Raw genomic sequence first — 18,739 nt, 5'->3', positions numbered from 1 at the left:
AAAACGGAAAATCCTCAGGCAGTTGTACAGTCAGTGACCTTTCAAATGGACACAACTTTTCTGTGATGGGATGACTGAGTCCCAAGGAAATAGCTTTGGGTGTCAATGCAGCATTTATTTCTCATCACCTCTATACTTCTGATAAGGAGGCTGGCTGTAGTTTTATTTTTTAAAGAAAAAAAAGTGGTGAAAATCCTAGGAGGGAAAAAAAGGAGATTAGCTTTATCACAGCCCCCGCATCTAGAGAGATGTAGCAACACAGAGCTGTCAGGCCTTGGCAAAGAACCAGATTAATATGAGTGTTCTGAATATTAGAAACACTTTGCATTGTAGATACTGTGAGATATTCCTGAGGCTACAGAAGAGCTTATTCCTGAATCTCATCACTCCAGGGGCAGTTTTAGCGGAGTTTTATTTATGTGGGATGCATAACATGTTCCTCAAATCTGACTGGATTAATATGACATTTATTATACTTCCAGTTCTTTACCATCTGGCACAATCTTGGGCAGCCAAGCAGATTTTGCAGCTGCTTTTTATAGTAGCATTAAGATTTCATAACATTTGTTCTTTTATAGCATTGCTGTAAGAGAAATGCAGACTGAGAATTCCTGAAGTGGTGGGACAAGAGAGACAAGAGGTCAATTAGTGCACAGATTGTCAATCAGATACAGAAAATAAAATTTCAGATCAGGTTTTGTGTAATAGCTTCTTGTATACATCACTGTAAGAAACCTTAAAATACATCAGCATAGATATCATCATTCATAACTATGAACTGCTTTTTGCTTTTTTAAATTTAATAAAGTGTGCTTGCTTTTTCTCCCTGGAATCTGGAGAATCTCTTGAGATACTCCACTGTGTTCAGAAAAGATCTTTCAGCAGTTTCATAGCTCAACAAAAACACCGTATAGTAAACTTCACTCTTAATTAATTTTAGCTTAGTTCAATGCACATTAAAAGCCAAATACTTTCCTTCTTCATATTTTGTAGCAGCCCTTACATCTCTCTTGTTATGAAAAAACAGCATATGTAAAACAAAATTATCTTTGTTATATAAGAAACAATCTTCTCTAAGCTTGTGAAGCCTTTATGTATGAAAAGGTTTTTCATTTTTAAATATTCACATAACAAGGCTGTTGAAGAAGATTAATCCAAGCTTGGATCCAACCAGAATAGCCATCTTATTTTTCATGTAAAATAACCAGCTTCCAAGTGATCTCTGCTTGCCTCCAGATAAAAAATGCTTTAAGAAGAACCAGAGAAAGGCAGCACAGACCAAGTATCCTTTAGAGCAGCCTAATACTGAGAATTCACAGGTATTAGCCAGAATGGCTGTGGGTAGTGTGAGACCATCCTAACTTGTCAGCATTCCATGCTGCCACTCCTCATTCCTACATTGTGAAGCAAAACCTCATGGAAATCTTTTGTAAGCACAGAAGGGACAGAACAATCTCACATCATTGTATCCAAAGCTAGGAAGATGTGGACTAAACAGATGGACCACAAGGTGGCTGAAAACTGGCTGGACCATCAGTTTGAAGGGTTGGGGTGAACAACTTGAAATCTGACCTGAGTGAATGGCATTCCTCAGTGTTTGATACAGGGCTAAAAATACTTGCCACATCTTCCCCATGGATGTGGACCATGGGGTGAAAGATGTCCTCAGCAAGCTGTGGATGCCACCATGGGTGAAGGCTGAAGGGTGGAGTGGCCATAAGAGAAGGCTAAGGAGAACGCAAGTGCCATTCTCCTGAAGAGAGGTCATAAAGAAGAGCAACACAAACTCAGAGGCACACAGTGGGAGCGCAAGAGACAACAGTTGAAAGTTGCAGCAAGGGATTTTTGACTGAATACAAGGAAAAACGTTTTTACCATGAGAACGATGAAGCACTTCAGCAGGTTCTCCAAGGAGCCAGTGTGACCTTCTTCCTTAGAGATTTTAGAAACTTGGCTGGATGAGAAGCAGAGCAACTGGATCTAACTATGAAGTTGTTGCTGCTTTGAGCAAATAGTTGGACTAGAGACCTTCAAAGGTCCCTTTTAAATGACATTCGTCTTTGATTCTGTAATTAAGCCCATATTGCTTTATTTTCGCCCAAGGTTCCTTAGAGATTTAACAGTGCAGCAGACAGAAAACAAAGTTCAACTATTTGCATGGCTAAACATATTGTCTACTTTTAGGTGTACTGGTATAGCACTATAAAGGGAGTGTATTTAAATATTGCCTGACATATCAAATATAGTAATTAAACATGTGCTGCTGTGTCATGTATGACTGAAACTGGGCAGAACATAACCTCATAAATAATTAACTCCCACTTAATCATGTGTCAACTCCTACAGTGAGAACAAGGAGGATTCTACACAATTGGCTTTATAGAGAAAAGGGCATTTGTACAAACACTACCCAATAGTCTGTGCTTGTTTTCCATGTTGTACTTCTAATGTTAAAAAAAAAACATATTTTGGGTTGGAAATGGCAGTGTGTCCTCACTGTCTTGTTTTCTGTGGCTCTTGTTTTTTCCACCATAATGGCTATTTCAGTTTTCTGTAGGGGCATCCAGTTAGTTGAAGAGCAGAGAGAATATCTCACTTACCAGGGTGAATTATTCATAAAAAATACTTTAAATGATTTTTAGAGCAATTTATGTTTCATTTTCTGGCACAGTTGAATCTAGTGTTGTTTTCCTTGTTTTAATTTATTGTTCTTTGTTGTTTGGAAAATTTTTCAGAGTTGATTGACCTGTAATCTATAAGAGAAACCCACCAAAATATAACATTTTACATGAGGAAGTAACATAAACTGACATAAATAGAAATGACTGAAAATTATAAAAGTGGGTTCATATTCCACAAAGATTACCCTAATGTCCAATTTTCAAATGTCAGAAAGAGCAAACCATTAATGACATCTGGCCTTCCTATTGCGGGATGATTTTCCTGAAGGGTGGCTCTTAGTTTTCTGTGTTTGCAGAGCACACACAGCACCAGGAGCCCAGCTTGTTTACCTGCCAAGTTATAATATGTTACCGGAGTGTTCATGGTGACTGTGGAAAAAAAAAAAAAAACAGAGTTCTTTTATTTTATTAAGAGTTGTTGTGAGGGCAAAGACAGTTACTGGAGTGGAAAAGAAGTTTGTCATATGATTTGGGAAAGCTTCCTCCTAAGAGAAGCAGTGACTCAGAAAACACTGCTCATAGCTCCTGTATTATTGTCACCAATGCTGTTCACCTACTGAGAGTAAAAGTGATGTAATATAAAAACATATAGAATTATAGTTTGTATTAAGTAAGTTTGTATGAAAACTAAAGCTAGAGTTAGAAATAAATTTATTTGTACTTTTACGGAGAATGGCAATTACTTTTATGTCCTGTCTAAAAAAACATATTGTTTAGAGTTTTCACATTGTGCAGAGTGAAGGCATAAACAACAATGTTTTCTTATTCGTTCTGTTCTCGACTACATTTTTTGTATTGGCAAGTTCACTTGCTGCATCTTTCCCATAATTAAGCGTTCAGCTCTTTTTCTTTTTTTTTTTTTTTTTTTTTTTTATTTTTATTCCTCAGGATCAATCCCACACAAGTCATTATCGCATTGCAACCTGAGACTGGAAATGCCTGAGGGCGGGAGGCGTTTCTCCGAGTGGAGCTCAGTCATCCTGCAGAGCAGGGCACCGGTCCAAGGCTGCGGAAACAGCACAACAATAACCAACTGCTTTCTGGTATCTCTGTTGAAGTTCTCCATTGTTTTAAAGGAAAGCTGGTTTACGTCTTTCAGCAGATTGCCCCGTTTGGCCCCTTCACCGAACATGGCTGGAAGGGACATGAATATAAAGTGTGAAATACATCAGTCTGCATTGTCCCTGTTGCACCAAAGGAGAGGTGATTTTTAGAGCATGTTAGGAATGTGCAGTTTGGCACAGCCGTGTGAGGCATTCCTTTCAGATCTTTCCTCAGGCACTGCAAGTTGCTCATAGGTCAAAAAGCCAATCATACACTGATAGAATCCATGTGTCTTTGATGACCACAGTACATGCTGCTCATAAAAGCTGGTTCAACAAAATTTCTGGTGCCTTTCTCTGTCTTTCTGTGGCTATAATTACAAAAAAGCAGCATTGTCTAATTGAGAAAGTACATTAGTGGAGTTCATAAATGAATCTACAAACAGATTTTTCTGAAAAGCCTCTTCTTTAATTCATATTTCTCTGGGTTTTCTCCCACATTTAACAAGATTTTTCATGGAAGCTTTCTTACAGAGATTTGCTGCCAATATATTGCAGCACCAGTAGAGAGCTGACTGACTTGAACAAGATACGATCACCTCTTCATAATGACATGCACGATTACCCCTGCAAATCATGCAATTATGATAAAGATTTCAAAGGAAAGAAGGTAATTTATTTATGCACTGTCCAGAAACATTCAGTGTCTTGTGGAGCAAAACCTGAATCTCAATATGGAAGTCTTTATAGAGTAACTGTAACAAGACCAATCAGGAAGGAATCAAAGACTTTATTATTAAAGCAGTACCAAGAAAAGTGCTACAAGGCACTGTGCTGCAGTATAGAGTTACAATATGCTATAAAGGCTGCATTTATTTCAATATTAACGTCTTTAAAAAGCAGCAAATTTTGTTTGTGAGACTGCAACCCTCGAGTTTCCAAGTGATCTGGACCTTTCTAATTTTTGTCAAATGACAACAGCCAAGCCTTCTGTTTTTCAGCACAGCCAAAAAGCAAGCCTTAAATATAAACAGCATTAAAGCCTTGGCACTAGTAGAATTTGTAATTCAGCACTAAGCCAACTACTGAATTTATTTTTCCTAGCACCTATATACCCCATGGGCTTATAACACCACTGATGCTCAGTGCCCCACAGCCCCATGGCACAGAAGAGCTACAGAGCCCACAGCCAAGCAACATGGGCTTGTTTTGTCTTTATTCTCTGAGTACAGATGGCGTTCAGTTCTGCTTAGTTAAAATAAATATCAGAATTTAAATATAACTGCCACATCCTCCAGACAAGTGATTGCATAAATATGCAAAGTCTGTGGCCTTGCTTTCATATTAATTTTAACTGCATCTCACTTACATCATCAGACATTTTATTATCTTTCACTACCTGTCTCATTTCAGACAGCAAAGCCAACTCCAACACATTCCCACTCTATGATAACACAACATCCATGGCTACCTCTCTAGTCAACAGCAGAGCTCTGACGTGGTGTGCTTACCTCTCCAGATGCCACCAAGGAAAAGGAGAAAGTGAATGAGATGAAGATTCAAAGGTTGCCAGTGCATAAGCAACAGATACTGACTTCTGCTTTCCCATTCTGTTCAAGGTAGAAAGAGCATGCCCAGCTCTTCACAGCTGTCCCATGAGGTTTCTAGCTCAGGTCATCTCATTCATCCTGTTTTCTGTGCCAGAGAGTGCTTAGTCTCAGCCAGGCATCTGTTCTCACTCCCTAGGATGACAGGGGTCAAATTGCCTGTGATCACAGTAACCCTGAACTATGCACACTAGAAAAATAGGGTTTTTTTACGTATCCTCTGGTTTCAGTGCTCAACATTCGTTAGGGTTGTTTTCACCCGGTGGCTAAAGCACCACTGAAAAGCATAATGGAAATGCCCAGTGAATCATTTTGTCCTTTGTCATGTACAAGACCTTTTCTGATTTGCCACAGGGGAACATGCAAGGTTTCTGTGAAAGCAAAGGGTCGGGATGGAGGCTGAGGTCATCAGGTTTTTCAGTTGTATGGAGTTTACAGTGTTTACAGACTGCCTGACCCTTACCTTTGGAAATGGAACTCTCAGTGGTTCCTACAGAAGTCATTAGAACTTGTACTCCAGTGGTGCCTAAAGCCATCAGGATCCAGATTTTGTTAAACAGTATGAACTCGAAGTCTTTCCCCTAGGGAACATTTTCTCTCTATCTTTCCTCACCCTCATTGCATATTCTGCCCCGAGGCAGAATAGAAGCAGTTAGAGGTAGCTGTAACATGACTGCTGTCATATGAACACATCTCACTGCAAACTGTGGGCATGCCAATACTGATTTCTCTTCACATTTACAATTTCGTGGCATTCAGCTACCCTCAGTAATGGTTAAGTCTGAATTGCAAATTAGTCTCTGGTCTCCCCTCCTGCAAATCACCTACACATCCAGTTTTAATTCCTTCTAATTGATAAAGAGAGGTGAAATTCCCATTTCTGAGCACCCTGCCTAATTTCCCTGTTAGCCTTGCTTCAAGCAGGGGGATTGAGCTAGACACCTCCAGAGTTCCCCTCCAACTTGAGTTTTTCTTTGATCCTACATTTTATAGGAGATGCTGTATTGAGTGACCATGTCCAGGTGTTGTCAGTGGAGGAGCTGCAGGGGTGGTGTCTGTGAGAAGAGGCCAAGGACTCCCCTGTGTCAGAGCCAGCTCCAACCAATTCCAAAATGGACCCACCACAGAACACAAATGGGACAATCAGCTACACTGATGGCACCTCTGGGAAAGCAGTTTAGAAAGGACAAAAAATCTGCACAGCAGCTGAGAGGAGTGAGAAAAATGTGACAGAAACAATGCTGTAGACAGCAAGTTCAGTGAAGGAGGGGAGGAGGTGTTCCAGGTAGATTCCCTTGTAGCTCATGGAGAAGACTGTGCAGGTTGTCTCCCTGGAGCCCATGGAAGACCCCTCTGGAGCAGGTGGATATACCCTGAAGGAAGCTGCAGCCTGTGAAGAATCCACACCAGAGAACTCTGCAGCCTGTGGAGAGGAGCCCATTCATGAGCAGTTTTCTGGCAGGACCTGTGGCCCATGGGGGACCTGTGTTGGAACAGTCTGTTCCTTAAGGTCTGTATCCCATGAAAACGACACACCCTGGAGCAGTTCTTGAAGAGCTACAGCCCATGGCAAGGCCCCACCCTGGAGAAGTACACGAAGGATTCTTTCCTGTTAAAGGGACTCCACACTGCAGCAGGGGAAGAGTGTGAGGAGGAAGGAGCAGCAGAGAGGAAGTGCTGTGGGCTGACCACAACCCCTATTCTGCATCCCCCTGCTTTGAAGAGAGAGAGGTGGGGGTGTAGAAGAGTTCAGAAGAAAGAACTGAAGTTGAGCCTAGGAAATAGGAGGGAGTGTCTTCTCACTATCCTGCTTTATCTTTAGTTGGCAATATATTAAAATAATTTCCTCCAGTCTGTTTTGCCCATGATGGTAACTGATAAGGGATCTGTCTGTCTTTATCTTGACCTGTGAGCTTTTCCATCTCATTCCTGACCCCATCCTGTTGAGGAGGGAGAGGGAGAGCAACTGGGTGGTGTTTGTCAGCCAGCCAAGGTCAAATCCATCACTGCAGAGACTGAAACAATAAAACTTTCAGTTGTCAATTCAAATTATTTCAATTGTCAGTTTAAGTTCTTTACTTGCATTGCTATTTTTTTGGGTAAAAAATACAAGCTTGATACGTGTAACACAGATGATTTCTCAACAGGTTAAGAAAAACAAGAACCCCGTAACAACACAGTACTAAAGGCTGGCAAACCAGAGTTACTGCAGACTGAAGGACTGATTGGTTTCACATCCAAAGGTTAGCAGGAGTCATTGCTATCTGCCTTCCTCCACTGCAGCTATTTTCGTTTTAATTTTTAATCCTCTGCTCCCACTGGTGTCCACTTTTTTTCCAGAAGCAGGAAAAAAATTACTTCTGGTAATACTGAAAGGAATAAGGAAAGTACAAGCCTGGAAAAAGGCTGCACACATTTACTGGTGAGTACTGTGCAGCATTTTTCTTGCATGTGCTGCTTTAAATGTTTCAAACTAGATTCTTGCAGATCAAACAGAAACAAAGCTCCTAAACCTCAGCAGCTGCAGAACAGTTACAGGCCCAATGACAGCTAAGGAATTAGCAATGCCAAGTGAAGAATGTCAGAGGAGGTTTGCAATTAGATATTAGGAAGAAATTCTTTACTGTCAGGGTGGTGAGGCACTGGCACAGGTTGCCCAGAGAAGCTGTGGATGCCCCATCCCTGGAAGTGTTCAAGGTCACGTTGGACGGAGCTCTGAGGAACCTGGTCTAGTGGAAGGTGTCCCTGTCCATGGCAGGGGTTGGAACGAGATGATCTTTACAATCCCTTTCAAGCCAAACTCTTCTGTGATTCTGTGATAATGATTCTCCTGGGAAAGAAAGGGGAAATTCTCTATGCTATTGATGCATTTATATGACAGATATGACAGCTGTTTGTGGCACATTGTAAGTATGCATGCTCTTCCTGGAAGGAGCCTGCCTTTGTGAGGGGGTGCAAATATCCTGGATGCAAATCATGGAACTGTAAACAAAGGTCCACTTTTGACTGGTAGTGTGGGCCACTGTGGCAAAGAAAACGGTTGCTACTCTGTAACCAGGTAATACTTTCAAGACTACCCACTAGTAACCAACTACGCAAAAGCTGGTGACAGGTAAGGGTATTCCACAGCATTTGAATTTCTGAGCTTCACTGTCAAGTAGCTTTTGATGTTAGCATATGTTAGCAGGCCAAAGCAAGTGTTCTGTCCAGCCTGTCATGCTTCAGGGCTGTAGATACTGCTTACACGCAGCAGGATATAAAGATGAGTGCTAAGTTTTGAAAGTGTACTTCCTGCTTGTAACAACTGTGGAGCAACTTAGACCAGCATTCAAACTGACATTGAGATAAGACCACTGAGAACAGAAGGATCTTAGCCTGGATTTCAGCTTGGATACTTCAGATGGTACCTAAAGATTATTGTGATAAATCTCAGATTAGTTGTTCTAATAAGGGTACAGAGATGCAAGAATAAATAATACGTACATATGGAAAAATTACTAGTTTCTCAAGAAACATTCACATAGCTGCATCTTTCCAGTTACAACTGATGACGAAAAAATCCCACCCTAAAAGTCATCTGGCATTCAGTGCCTAGTCTGCCATTGGAATGACTAAGCAGATGATTATGGAGGGTTTTTGCACCTTTTTGTTTTGACTGCTAACAATTACTAAGACTGGCAAATGACTCTGCTTGAGAGGTTAGCTCAAAGTTTATAGTTCAGATGAACAAAAACTAACAAACTGGATTTTCCTTCCCTGACAGCCCACTTGTGTTGAGTAGTACCAGCAGCACTTTCTGTATGATGCACAGTAATGCTGTTATTCAGTTCCTCTTGTTTAGAAATAAAATAATCCTATCTGCACCTCTCTTCACCATATCTCATGTCTGTAATATCACAAGGGAAAAATCAGTGTGCAGCTTTCTCCTCTGTCAGGCAGTGTTGGTTGCCATCATGCCTGGCCACAACTTGAGCTGCCTTCTTCTTTGTTTCACATCTGTGCAGATAAAACATACAGTAGCTCCACAGGATTTCTTTTATCCAGCTTATTTACCTTACTCCATCTGTTCAAATCAAAGAAACACTGTGAACAGGGCAGGTAAAAGGCTGAACTAGATGTACAGAGGTAATTAGCTCTGTTATATTTTATTCAGCTAGTGCTCTTCAAATTTAATAAACAAGGAGATCTTTCAGGCACAGATGAAGAGTGTACTTTCTTCTTCTATTCTTTCTTTGGAGTGTAAGCACATCCTAAATGGAGGCAAGGAATTTCAAAAGTACCTGCTGGTTTTGACTGTGTTTTTATATATTGAGTTTGAAGTAGCTTAATAGAAATTTTCAGAAAGGCTGCCTCTGTGACTGTGGATTCAGCCAATATAAATTGGACATGTACAGCCATGTGGCCTCTTGGCAGCTGAGGACATCTCTGAGGAAACTTCAGGGGAAAAGATTTACCCTCTCTCTAAAAAACAGAAATCAGATAAAGTGCAGTTGAACTGTGGACTTCCCATCCCTTCTCTTCTGCTGCTGATAACAGAGGAGAAAAAGCTACAATTATTCATTCCTGCCAGTGTGTGAAATCAAAGCCCTGTTTTCTCCGAACGATCTACTTGGAAAGAACTGTTTGCTATAACTGAGCTCTCGGGTTTCCCCCACCACAAAGTACTCCTTTTATCTTCCTTTTTATGTGCAGTGCCTTCCAGCTGAGAAAATCCCAGGTCTTTTTGCTACGGCCACTTAACTCTTGGTAGACCTAGTCTCAGATACCCCTGGAAAACTGCCTATTTGATTTTCACTGAGACTCAGCAATCCTGTTTCAGGTTTCACAGAGACTTTTAAAAAAATTAACTTGATAAAATACACCAGCATATGTGTCCACAGCCACAGAGTGAGCTCCTGTCTGAGCTTGCCTGAAACCAGAGCTCAGGACTTGTTAAATTAATTTAACATCAGCCTACACAGATCATCTAACCCACCACCTCCCTTCAAGGACAGGGAAATACTTCCCATGTCATAAACTTCCCTTTTGGTGTAGGGTGATCAGACACATAATTGTCTGGAAGAGGAAGAATGCTGTTCCTCTATGGGCTCCAGCTCCGAAGGTCATGAGGAGAAGGCAGGAGTCATTTCAATTGCTAATGACAGAAAATATTCACTCAAATACATTTAGTGTGTCAAGTGGCACTTTAACAATCCTTTGAGAGCAAGATGGACACAGCTGCAGGCAACTGCTTCTGTCTAGGCAGGAATAGGGCACGGAGGGGTCACATTTGCTCAGTCCTGAATTATCTTGCACAAATCACATTAGAAAGACTTTTTCTAAAGGCTTTTTGAAAGACATAAGATTTGACAACAACTCTTTAAACTAGGACAGAGAAAATCTCCTAAGTTTAAGAAATAGTAGTAGATAAATCTTTGCAGTAATTCAAAAAGATACAAAACCTGGAGGGTCTGTTTTCTGGGAAATGTATTCAAGATGCAGTTACATGTCACAAATAACTGTAACTTCATACAAAGCCTTTTTCAGAGAGGTTCTCCCAGTTGTCTTCACTGCAGCAGATGAAGAGTGTTCAGGGTCAGTGGGCCATGTCAGGAATTGCCTCTGAGGAGTTTTATGAGATTAAAAGTCTGAGTTCTTTGACAGTTATTTTCTGTTCCAAATAATAGCTTCAAACCCAAATTTTATGTGGGTTTAGTTATGATGCTTCCTTCATTACAGTTCCTCACTTGTGCTGAGATGGGCTTACTGTATTGACAGGAAAGTGCTGGCTCTAAGTCTTGCGGTGTATTTTTGTTCTTCCATGCCAACACACATAAATAGTTCTTGTCACCCCCAGTGAGATGTCTTTTATTTCTTGAAATCAACACATACTGTACTGAAGTCAGAGCAGCCACCAGTATTTTAGACACTGAAAATGAAAATAAAATCCAATCTGATACAGCAGAGGCTGCAATTGCTAAAAAATCCCTTTGGCAATTTTCATCTTAATGATTTCCTTTGCTGATATCAAAAGGCTATGGCCTAGCAGCTTCCAATTTCTGCACTCATTGCCTGGCTAAAATCATGCTGCCTTTTTAAAAAATGATTCGAAGAGTTTTCCCTGGCCTGATTAATTTAACAATACTCTTCAATGATATTTAAACAACTTAGACATGGTCATGAATTAACCTTCATAACCTCCATTACAAATTCATGGGTATCATACTTACTACACAAATTAGTTACTGTTAGATGTTCAAACAATCAATTTCACACTTTCTCTCATGCTTTGGGCTTACAAAAATATTTACAGAGCTCTCTCATTAGCTTTTCTCAAATCCTTCATTAAAATTTCTTTTGCAACAATAGAGAAGCCTTGGCAACAGCTCATACCCTGAGCTGGATGCCTATCACACTCATCGGGATTGCTTCACCGTTGCCTTAAATTCCCCTCTGTGACTGTACCCATCTGTTGTTTCATGTCTTACACCTCAAAAGCAATTTGGGGCAGGATTAGCTTTTCATTTCAGATTTTTATTGCTTCAGTCACAATGGGATCATTTTCTATGACAGAAATTCCAAAATGCAACATGCTCAGCAGTGAACAAATGGGGAAGACAGATAGGGAAAGGCAAAACGAGTTGCTTAAAATATCCTGTGAAAGCTGGGAATCAGGGCACTATTCATCTTTCTGTGTTTGCATCCTTTTTCTCACAGCTGTCATCCTTCTCATTACAGAGGAAGTCCAGGCATTCTAGTAAGGATGAAAGTCAAATTAAAAAAAAAAAAAAAAAAAAAAAAAAAAAAAAAAAAAAGAGAGAAGGAATATAAAAATGGGTAATTCTAGGGAAAGGGAAAAGTTACTCATCCAATTTCCCAAGAGCTCATAAATATGAGCCAAGCTCATGTAAAACGTGTCATGGGTGTCTTTAACCACTAGGAGCCGTATTCAGACCATCTCCTGCCTGTAACGGATCTGGCAAATTTTATCATTTAGGTCGGGGGAATAGAATCATAGAGTCAGAGAACCATTTAGATTGGAAAAGATCTCGAAGATCACTGAGCCCAACCAGTTAAGATCTAACACCATCCAGGGCTGCCAGACACTGTAATCACCTACACCTCATTCATCCTTATGTTTGGGACTGCCCAGGAAGGCTCAACATGTCTCAGCCTGACCCGAGTCTAGAGCTTATGCTCTACTTCCAGTCTGGCTTTCCTCACTGTCCCAGTGCAATCCCATCACATGCAGCACAGACAGCCAGTAGTGGCAGAGCTGGAGGGAGGGGAAGTGGTTCTACTGAATCTTACACAAAAACTTCAGGCAATATTTTTAAAGAGGGTTGTTGGCATTTCTGGTTCTGGAGGGGTTTGTAGCTATAACTCTTTTCAGTATGTCACTTCAGCTAAAGAGCCAGTTTAATTTTCACCCGTCCTCTTTTCACAACACTCTGGAGTGGTGGCAAACATGGCTTGGCTGGGATTGTTAATTGCTGTGGGTTTATATGCAGGTTTTTCCTTCTGTTTGCCTGAAAACCTGATGATGTTGGGCATTTGATTGTTTTCAATACCTGTTCTTGCAAATCTTGGAATGTTCCCCCTTGGGGGATTTTGCACTCCAGTGATATTCACCATTTCAAAGCTCAGATATCCCAAATGACTTTTGAAAAGTATACCAGGGCACTTGCAGAATGACTGGAATCTCTCTATCCACTGCCTGGTTACCAAACAGGCTTGAAAATATGAGATGCTTAATGAAAAAATCCTGATCTCTGCCGCTTTCCTCAATCAAGTTCTGTCCAGTGTGACCAATTTACACTCACACAAATCTGCAGGACAATTCACAAGCAGATACAGAATTCAAAGTCTCAGAAAATTATTTAGAAGCCAAAAGTTTTGTTGGATATTTTGCTATCTAAGGAAGTCAATAATATACAAATTTTTAGATATTATGGGCATGATTTATCACAGCAACTTCCACAGCCTCAGCTACACTGGCCACCCTGGAAGCTGAAACCCGTATTTCCCATACTAGTACAAATGTGACCAGGGAAGATTAATTTATTGACACTTCAAGAGATATTTAATTTCTGTGTGATGCAACAGGATTGCAGAGCTGTACAGTCCTCACATAAAGAAGCAGCACTCAATGAACACCTGAATAACCTACAGATGAAATTTGGTCCCATGAGGTTTAGAGTTCAACAGGTATGAGCCAAACACCACTTGCTACTATCACAGGTATGAGAAGCAGCAGCACTGAAGGCATCTTTAGTGAAGGGTGTGGAAGAGAGTGACCACTGTGTGCTGTTTGGATGTGGGTTTGAATCTATGTGCTTTGCAAACCTCGGATTAGAGGGGTAAATTTGGATGTTTTGCTAAATAGTACATGAATTATTTCAAAGATCAGACTGCATTTGCAGCATAGAGTGTGGAATGATGGCCTTTTCTAAAAGGAAGCAGTGACGTAGCTGTGCACCAAGTTTTGCTAAACCAGCTACAAAGAGAAATCTTCATAGCAACCTGCAAAACCTGTAATGTACCTGCACCTGCACTAGTAATTTTTGAGCACCTGCACCACTGAATCCTGGTTTCCTGAAGATTTGTGCTCTGGATGACTGACTTCCAAGCAAAATCACCAAGTGAAGGTTTTCCTGTAACAGCAGCACCTACAAGATATCCCTCCCACCTGGATTCGCTAATGATGCATGAGTTTGCAGCCTTTACTTTACTAGCTATGCTCACAGGTGCTTTGTTTTTCTACCCTGTTTTTTCTGCCTGTATCACAAAGGTGGCATGAACTTCTGTTCAGCATTTTGCCCTTTTATCTTATTTGACTGAAAACAGATGTAAATATTATTAGCAAGAAGAGGAAGGATGGGAAAATCCATCAGGTGCCATGGTTCTGCAAGTCTCCACAGAAAATCAATCAGAAAATAAGGAATTTAGCTCCAGCCAGCATTGGAGAAAGACAGGAAGATACAGCTGTCATTGGACAGAATGAAAATGCTCTGATGGTACAAAATAAGAACTGTTTCACTCTCTGTGCGGGCTTCTTTCTAGGCAGCACAGAATATCCAAACCTTTTCCTCTGGAATCCAGCACTGAATGGATTTTTTGCTCAGCTTGAATATGCTGTTGTTGTACTTGGGAAGCACCTATGTCTTTATCTGATCTTCATGTCAAAAAGCAAGGATAGATAGGTAAATTTGCAAAATCTGCTTTTTATTTCCCTGTTTAGAGAAAATAAGTTCTGTTGAGTGGGCATGGAGAGAAGGGCTGACAACTTTGCAGAGACACACAAAAGCCTCCTTTGGCTGCATTCCCAGTAGAAAAACATTCACTGTCATGATACTGATTGTGTCATCATCCACACATCCACACATTTTGTGCTTTTGCAGGAGTTAATACTGGCTGTTGCAGATCCAGCTCTGGTGGAACAAGCCTCCCTACTCTGCAGAGTTAAATGTCTGCAGACAAGTGCACAATCATTTGTTTCTGCTCAGCTGCAGGGACAATGCAGACACAGTTATGTGCAAACAACTCCTCGCCTTGTAGGCAGCAAGTCACATGCCTGACATTAAGTGTTAATCATGTGCAATCTCATCTCTGGCCCTTGTCCAAATCCCTGCCTACCCTCCCATTTCTGAATGTACAGCATTAGGTGGCACAGAACACCTCAACTGAAACTCTCCTTGGTTTTATTGGAGTAACAGACCACAGTTCCTTTGGTGTTTATAGGCCCACTGGTGGGAACAGCCATGTGAATCCCAAACTACACACAGAAAGAAATGCACTTAAACATTTTACTACATTATTACACTATCTTTACTTCTAAAAACAGTTCAGAGACTTCCTACACAGCCTTGGCAGATCCTGGCCCCCATGGCCTGGTAGTTGTGGGTAGTAGGTGGCCTGAATTACTCTCCTGAACTCAGGGTGCCCTGTTATTCCATCTGTCTCTGACACCATAAGGTATGTCCATGCTATATATTACACCTGCCATGCAGAGTGAGCTGCCCAGCTGGAGCTGGTGCCTGCTTCTGGGTTCCTCCAGCCCTCTCTTCTCTGTCCCCTGGATCACTGAGCAGAGCTGAGCACAGGGTTCAGCTGAACCAGAGGAAGCAGCAGCTGAACAGCAATCAGGAAGAGTTCAGTGCCATTCCAGCCCACCCCACTCCACAAAGTTCTAACCCCAGGGTCTCCTAAAGCCTCTGACCCTTGACTAAAAGGTTCTGTGGCCTGGGGATAGAGGTTTTATGGTATGATCAACAGGGCCAGGTTTAATCTGTGACATGAACACAGCCAGAGAAAGCAGATGGGTGATGTCTTTAAAGTTATATATTATAATGAAGTTATAACTAAATATACACAATTATAGCTATTTAGACACATTCTAGGAGGTTGCTGAGATCTAGCTTTGGAATGTTCTGTGCTTGACAGTCCAAATGCTGTTTGTGCACAGCCCACATAATGCCAGGGGCCAGCACAGCACTTCACCTGGGAAGAATTCCCTACAGGTTCCCGTGGGAGCAGAGGTTGCTTGCACCCATGGCTCAGCAGAGCACGAGGGCAGCTGAGTACCATCCCCTCACTTGACAGGCTCTGAGATGTGGATACTCACTAATTTAAATATTCTAGCTAGAGGTTGTAGCACTTCAGATATGCTTTTTAACTTCAAAAAAGGCACACCTGACAGCACAAATTAGTCACAGCTAAGGAAAGCCTAAGAAAATGCATTAAAATTAGAGCAAAGACTTGGCTCCCAGGAGAGACTAGTGTTTTCATTAGCTGCAAAGTACAGATAAGATTTTGTGGCTGTTTCCTATTTACATTTTGAAAGCCAGAGTTGCTGGATATTCCCTTCAACTAGGAGCTCTTGAATTGTTTTCCATGATTTCTGCACTAATCACTTCTGTTCTGGAAAATTCACTTCAAACCCATGTCAACCTCTAATGCAGGGAATCTTCAAGGAGCCAAAGGAATTCTTTTTGCATCCATCTATTTTTGTATCACTAAAACATCTTCCTGCTGTGGGCGCCTGCAACAAAGTCCTTGCTGTGAAATTCTTATCCAAGGTACAATAGAGAAAGAAAACTGGAGGGAAATATCCCTTTTGCAGGTTGTGAGCCAAGCCAAACCACAGATGCACAAATGCCAGATGTGACCACCTCTCACCACTCATGCTGCCCTGCTGCAGCTGGAGCAGGATATTTTGTCAGGAAGGAAATCACCCTCTCACCCCTGGTGGGATTTCACCTGGTATGCAGAAGGCTCTGGTGTGATGAGAAAGCCCCACCACTTCCTAAACAATTCTTCATGTCCCTCCTGTACCAGCAGGAGCTGCTACCTCACTGCTGAGGCTGCCCACGTTTTACAGGGAGCAGGAGGCTGCTGGGCAGCTGTCTCAGGCAGGATCATCCTGCCCAGGCAGCAGGATCTGTGGATGAGCAAGGATCTGGCTACAATAAGGAGATCATAAGGGCTTTGGTTTATGGTCCAGCTCTAGCACTCTGCCAAGAAAGGATTTTGCTGTGTTATGTTCAGGACCACTAATTAGACTGTTTCCAGATGTTGCCCAGAGCGGGACGGTGAAAGAGGAAAGGAGGTGGTGGATTTGGTATTTTTATAAAAGGGAGAAGTTTGTTTTCTGACAGCTGGATTGCATTTAAACAGCTTGGCAAAACTTTACCTTAGCTTCAAAAAACACACTTTACTACAAAGTGATTTATGCTACAAAAAAAAAAAAAAAGAAACCCTCTGGGGAAATAGGTTGGGTTTTATTCAAATATTTCAAATTATCATTTTAGCAGAGAAAGTGAGAAAAAAGGCCAGCTCAAAATTTCATACTGTCTTTCCCATGAATAATCCATCACTGTCTATCACATGCCATGCAGGTAGATGGGAAGGGAAAAGATGAGCTCCTGCTGGACCAGGACATGAGAGTTCAGAGTCAGAAGGAAGTTCTTCGTTGTTATGGTATATGGAGACAATGCCTAGCCAGTCCCAAGAGCACAGAAAACCACAAGACTTTCATAACAAAGACAGAATTGTAGTTGTGGAGGAACAATTGGTTTAAAGGACAGATAAATTAAAGTTTGGCCATTTACCTGAAGCCTCATATCAACACATTAATCAGGTGGGGAGAAAGGAACGGATCCCAGCGTGAAGGAAGCAGAGAGTGCCAAACTCAGGTCTATGAAGATAAATCATCACAGAGGCAGAACATGAATATTAATTTAGTAATGAATATTAATTTGTGTACATGTGCTTTTTAGGGGCTTGAGATTAATCCTGTTTGAGATGCATTTACCAGAGTCCTGTGCAGTGCTGGCGAACTTGCTCCTGAAATACAGGGCTGAAATCAGAAACACTGTGTTCACACATATGAGAACCTTCAGAGAGAGTTAGATAGATGATAGATAGATAGATAGATAGATAGATAGATAGTTTTGCACTTTGGAGAGATGGCAAGCATGTAATAGCTTTAAATTGCTTAAATTTTATAGTGGACTGAAAATACGAGGTGAGGGAAATGGGCTGGTCAAGGATGAATTACTCTGGACCAAAGGGTTTGAGTAAGGTAACTGAAAGTAAGGATTTAAGTAAGAGTTCCTGAGAAGACACTGGATCAGGACAAGAGGTCAGGTCCTGGGAGATTCTGAGCATGGCTGTCCTTTACATTGCAGCTGAGATGGCAGTCTCCTACCTGAGCTATTGCTGAAAGCATGGGGGCTCATTCCTGGTGAAAATGTGTTTCTTTCTGCCCACCATGAACATTTCCTGCTGGTAGCCTCCTGCATCACCTCTCACATGGCTTTTGGACAAGATGCAGCACTTGATGCTTCTGGTTGTGAACTGCCACATGACTGCAGGAGCATCCTGTATGGACTGTGTTGAGGCACCTGCCTGACCACCAGTCCCCACCTCCATCCTTCTCCAGGCAGCACCAGACCCTGGCTTTTGTGTGCGGGCCCTTTGGCACATGGCCTCTCCCTGCTTCCTGCACTGTGGAGGGAGGTGATTTTTTACTCTCCTTGGATCTCTTCTCTTCCTCCCTCTGCATGGGCGTTGCTGCCCATTCACAGCAGCAGTGTGGGATACCAGCACCATGAGTAAAAGCTGGGAGGCTACCAGCAGAGGAAATGCTTTCAAAATGAGATCTCCTACTTCTGTGCAGAGGAACAGGCTATTTTAGGAGCAGATTGTGCTGGAGATACGGGCTGGGACGGGATAACTGCAGCTGCTGAGGGAAGTGTTGCTGTATCCAGAGCTTCCCAGTAAGCAAGGTGATAGATATCACATAAAGAAACCTTCCAGTCCATCAGTTCATCTCCTCTCTCTTTGGTTTGGCCTCTGTGTGGAAGCTCTCAGTTCAGTCGAAGAGAGAACAGAGAGAATTCTCTCAGGTTTTGGCCCGGGAAAGTTA

General features: G+C 41.7%; 1 long non-coding RNA gene across 1 annotated transcript in view; it reads left to right on the top strand.

The window, feature by feature from the left end:
- LOC128806812 (uncharacterized) overlaps positions 1-18,739 on the top strand; it is a 57,761-nt gene that overhangs the window by 5,128 nt on the left and 33,894 nt on the right. The window contains exons 2-4 of the long non-coding RNA XR_008436955.1: positions 3,570-3,724; positions 7,479-7,574; positions 7,672-7,753. This is a non-coding gene — a long non-coding RNA (uncharacterized LOC128806812). The remainder of the gene's footprint in view (positions 1-3,569; positions 3,725-7,478; positions 7,575-7,671; positions 7,754-18,739) is intronic.

Source organism: Vidua macroura, chromosome 1, assembly GCF_024509145.1.
Source record: "Vidua macroura isolate BioBank_ID:100142 chromosome 1, ASM2450914v1, whole genome shotgun sequence".
Lineage (NCBI taxonomy): Eukaryota > Metazoa > Chordata > Aves > Passeriformes > Viduidae > Vidua > Vidua macroura.
The sequence above is the reverse complement of the archived record's forward strand: the minus strand, read 5'-3'. Positions and strand labels throughout refer to the sequence as shown.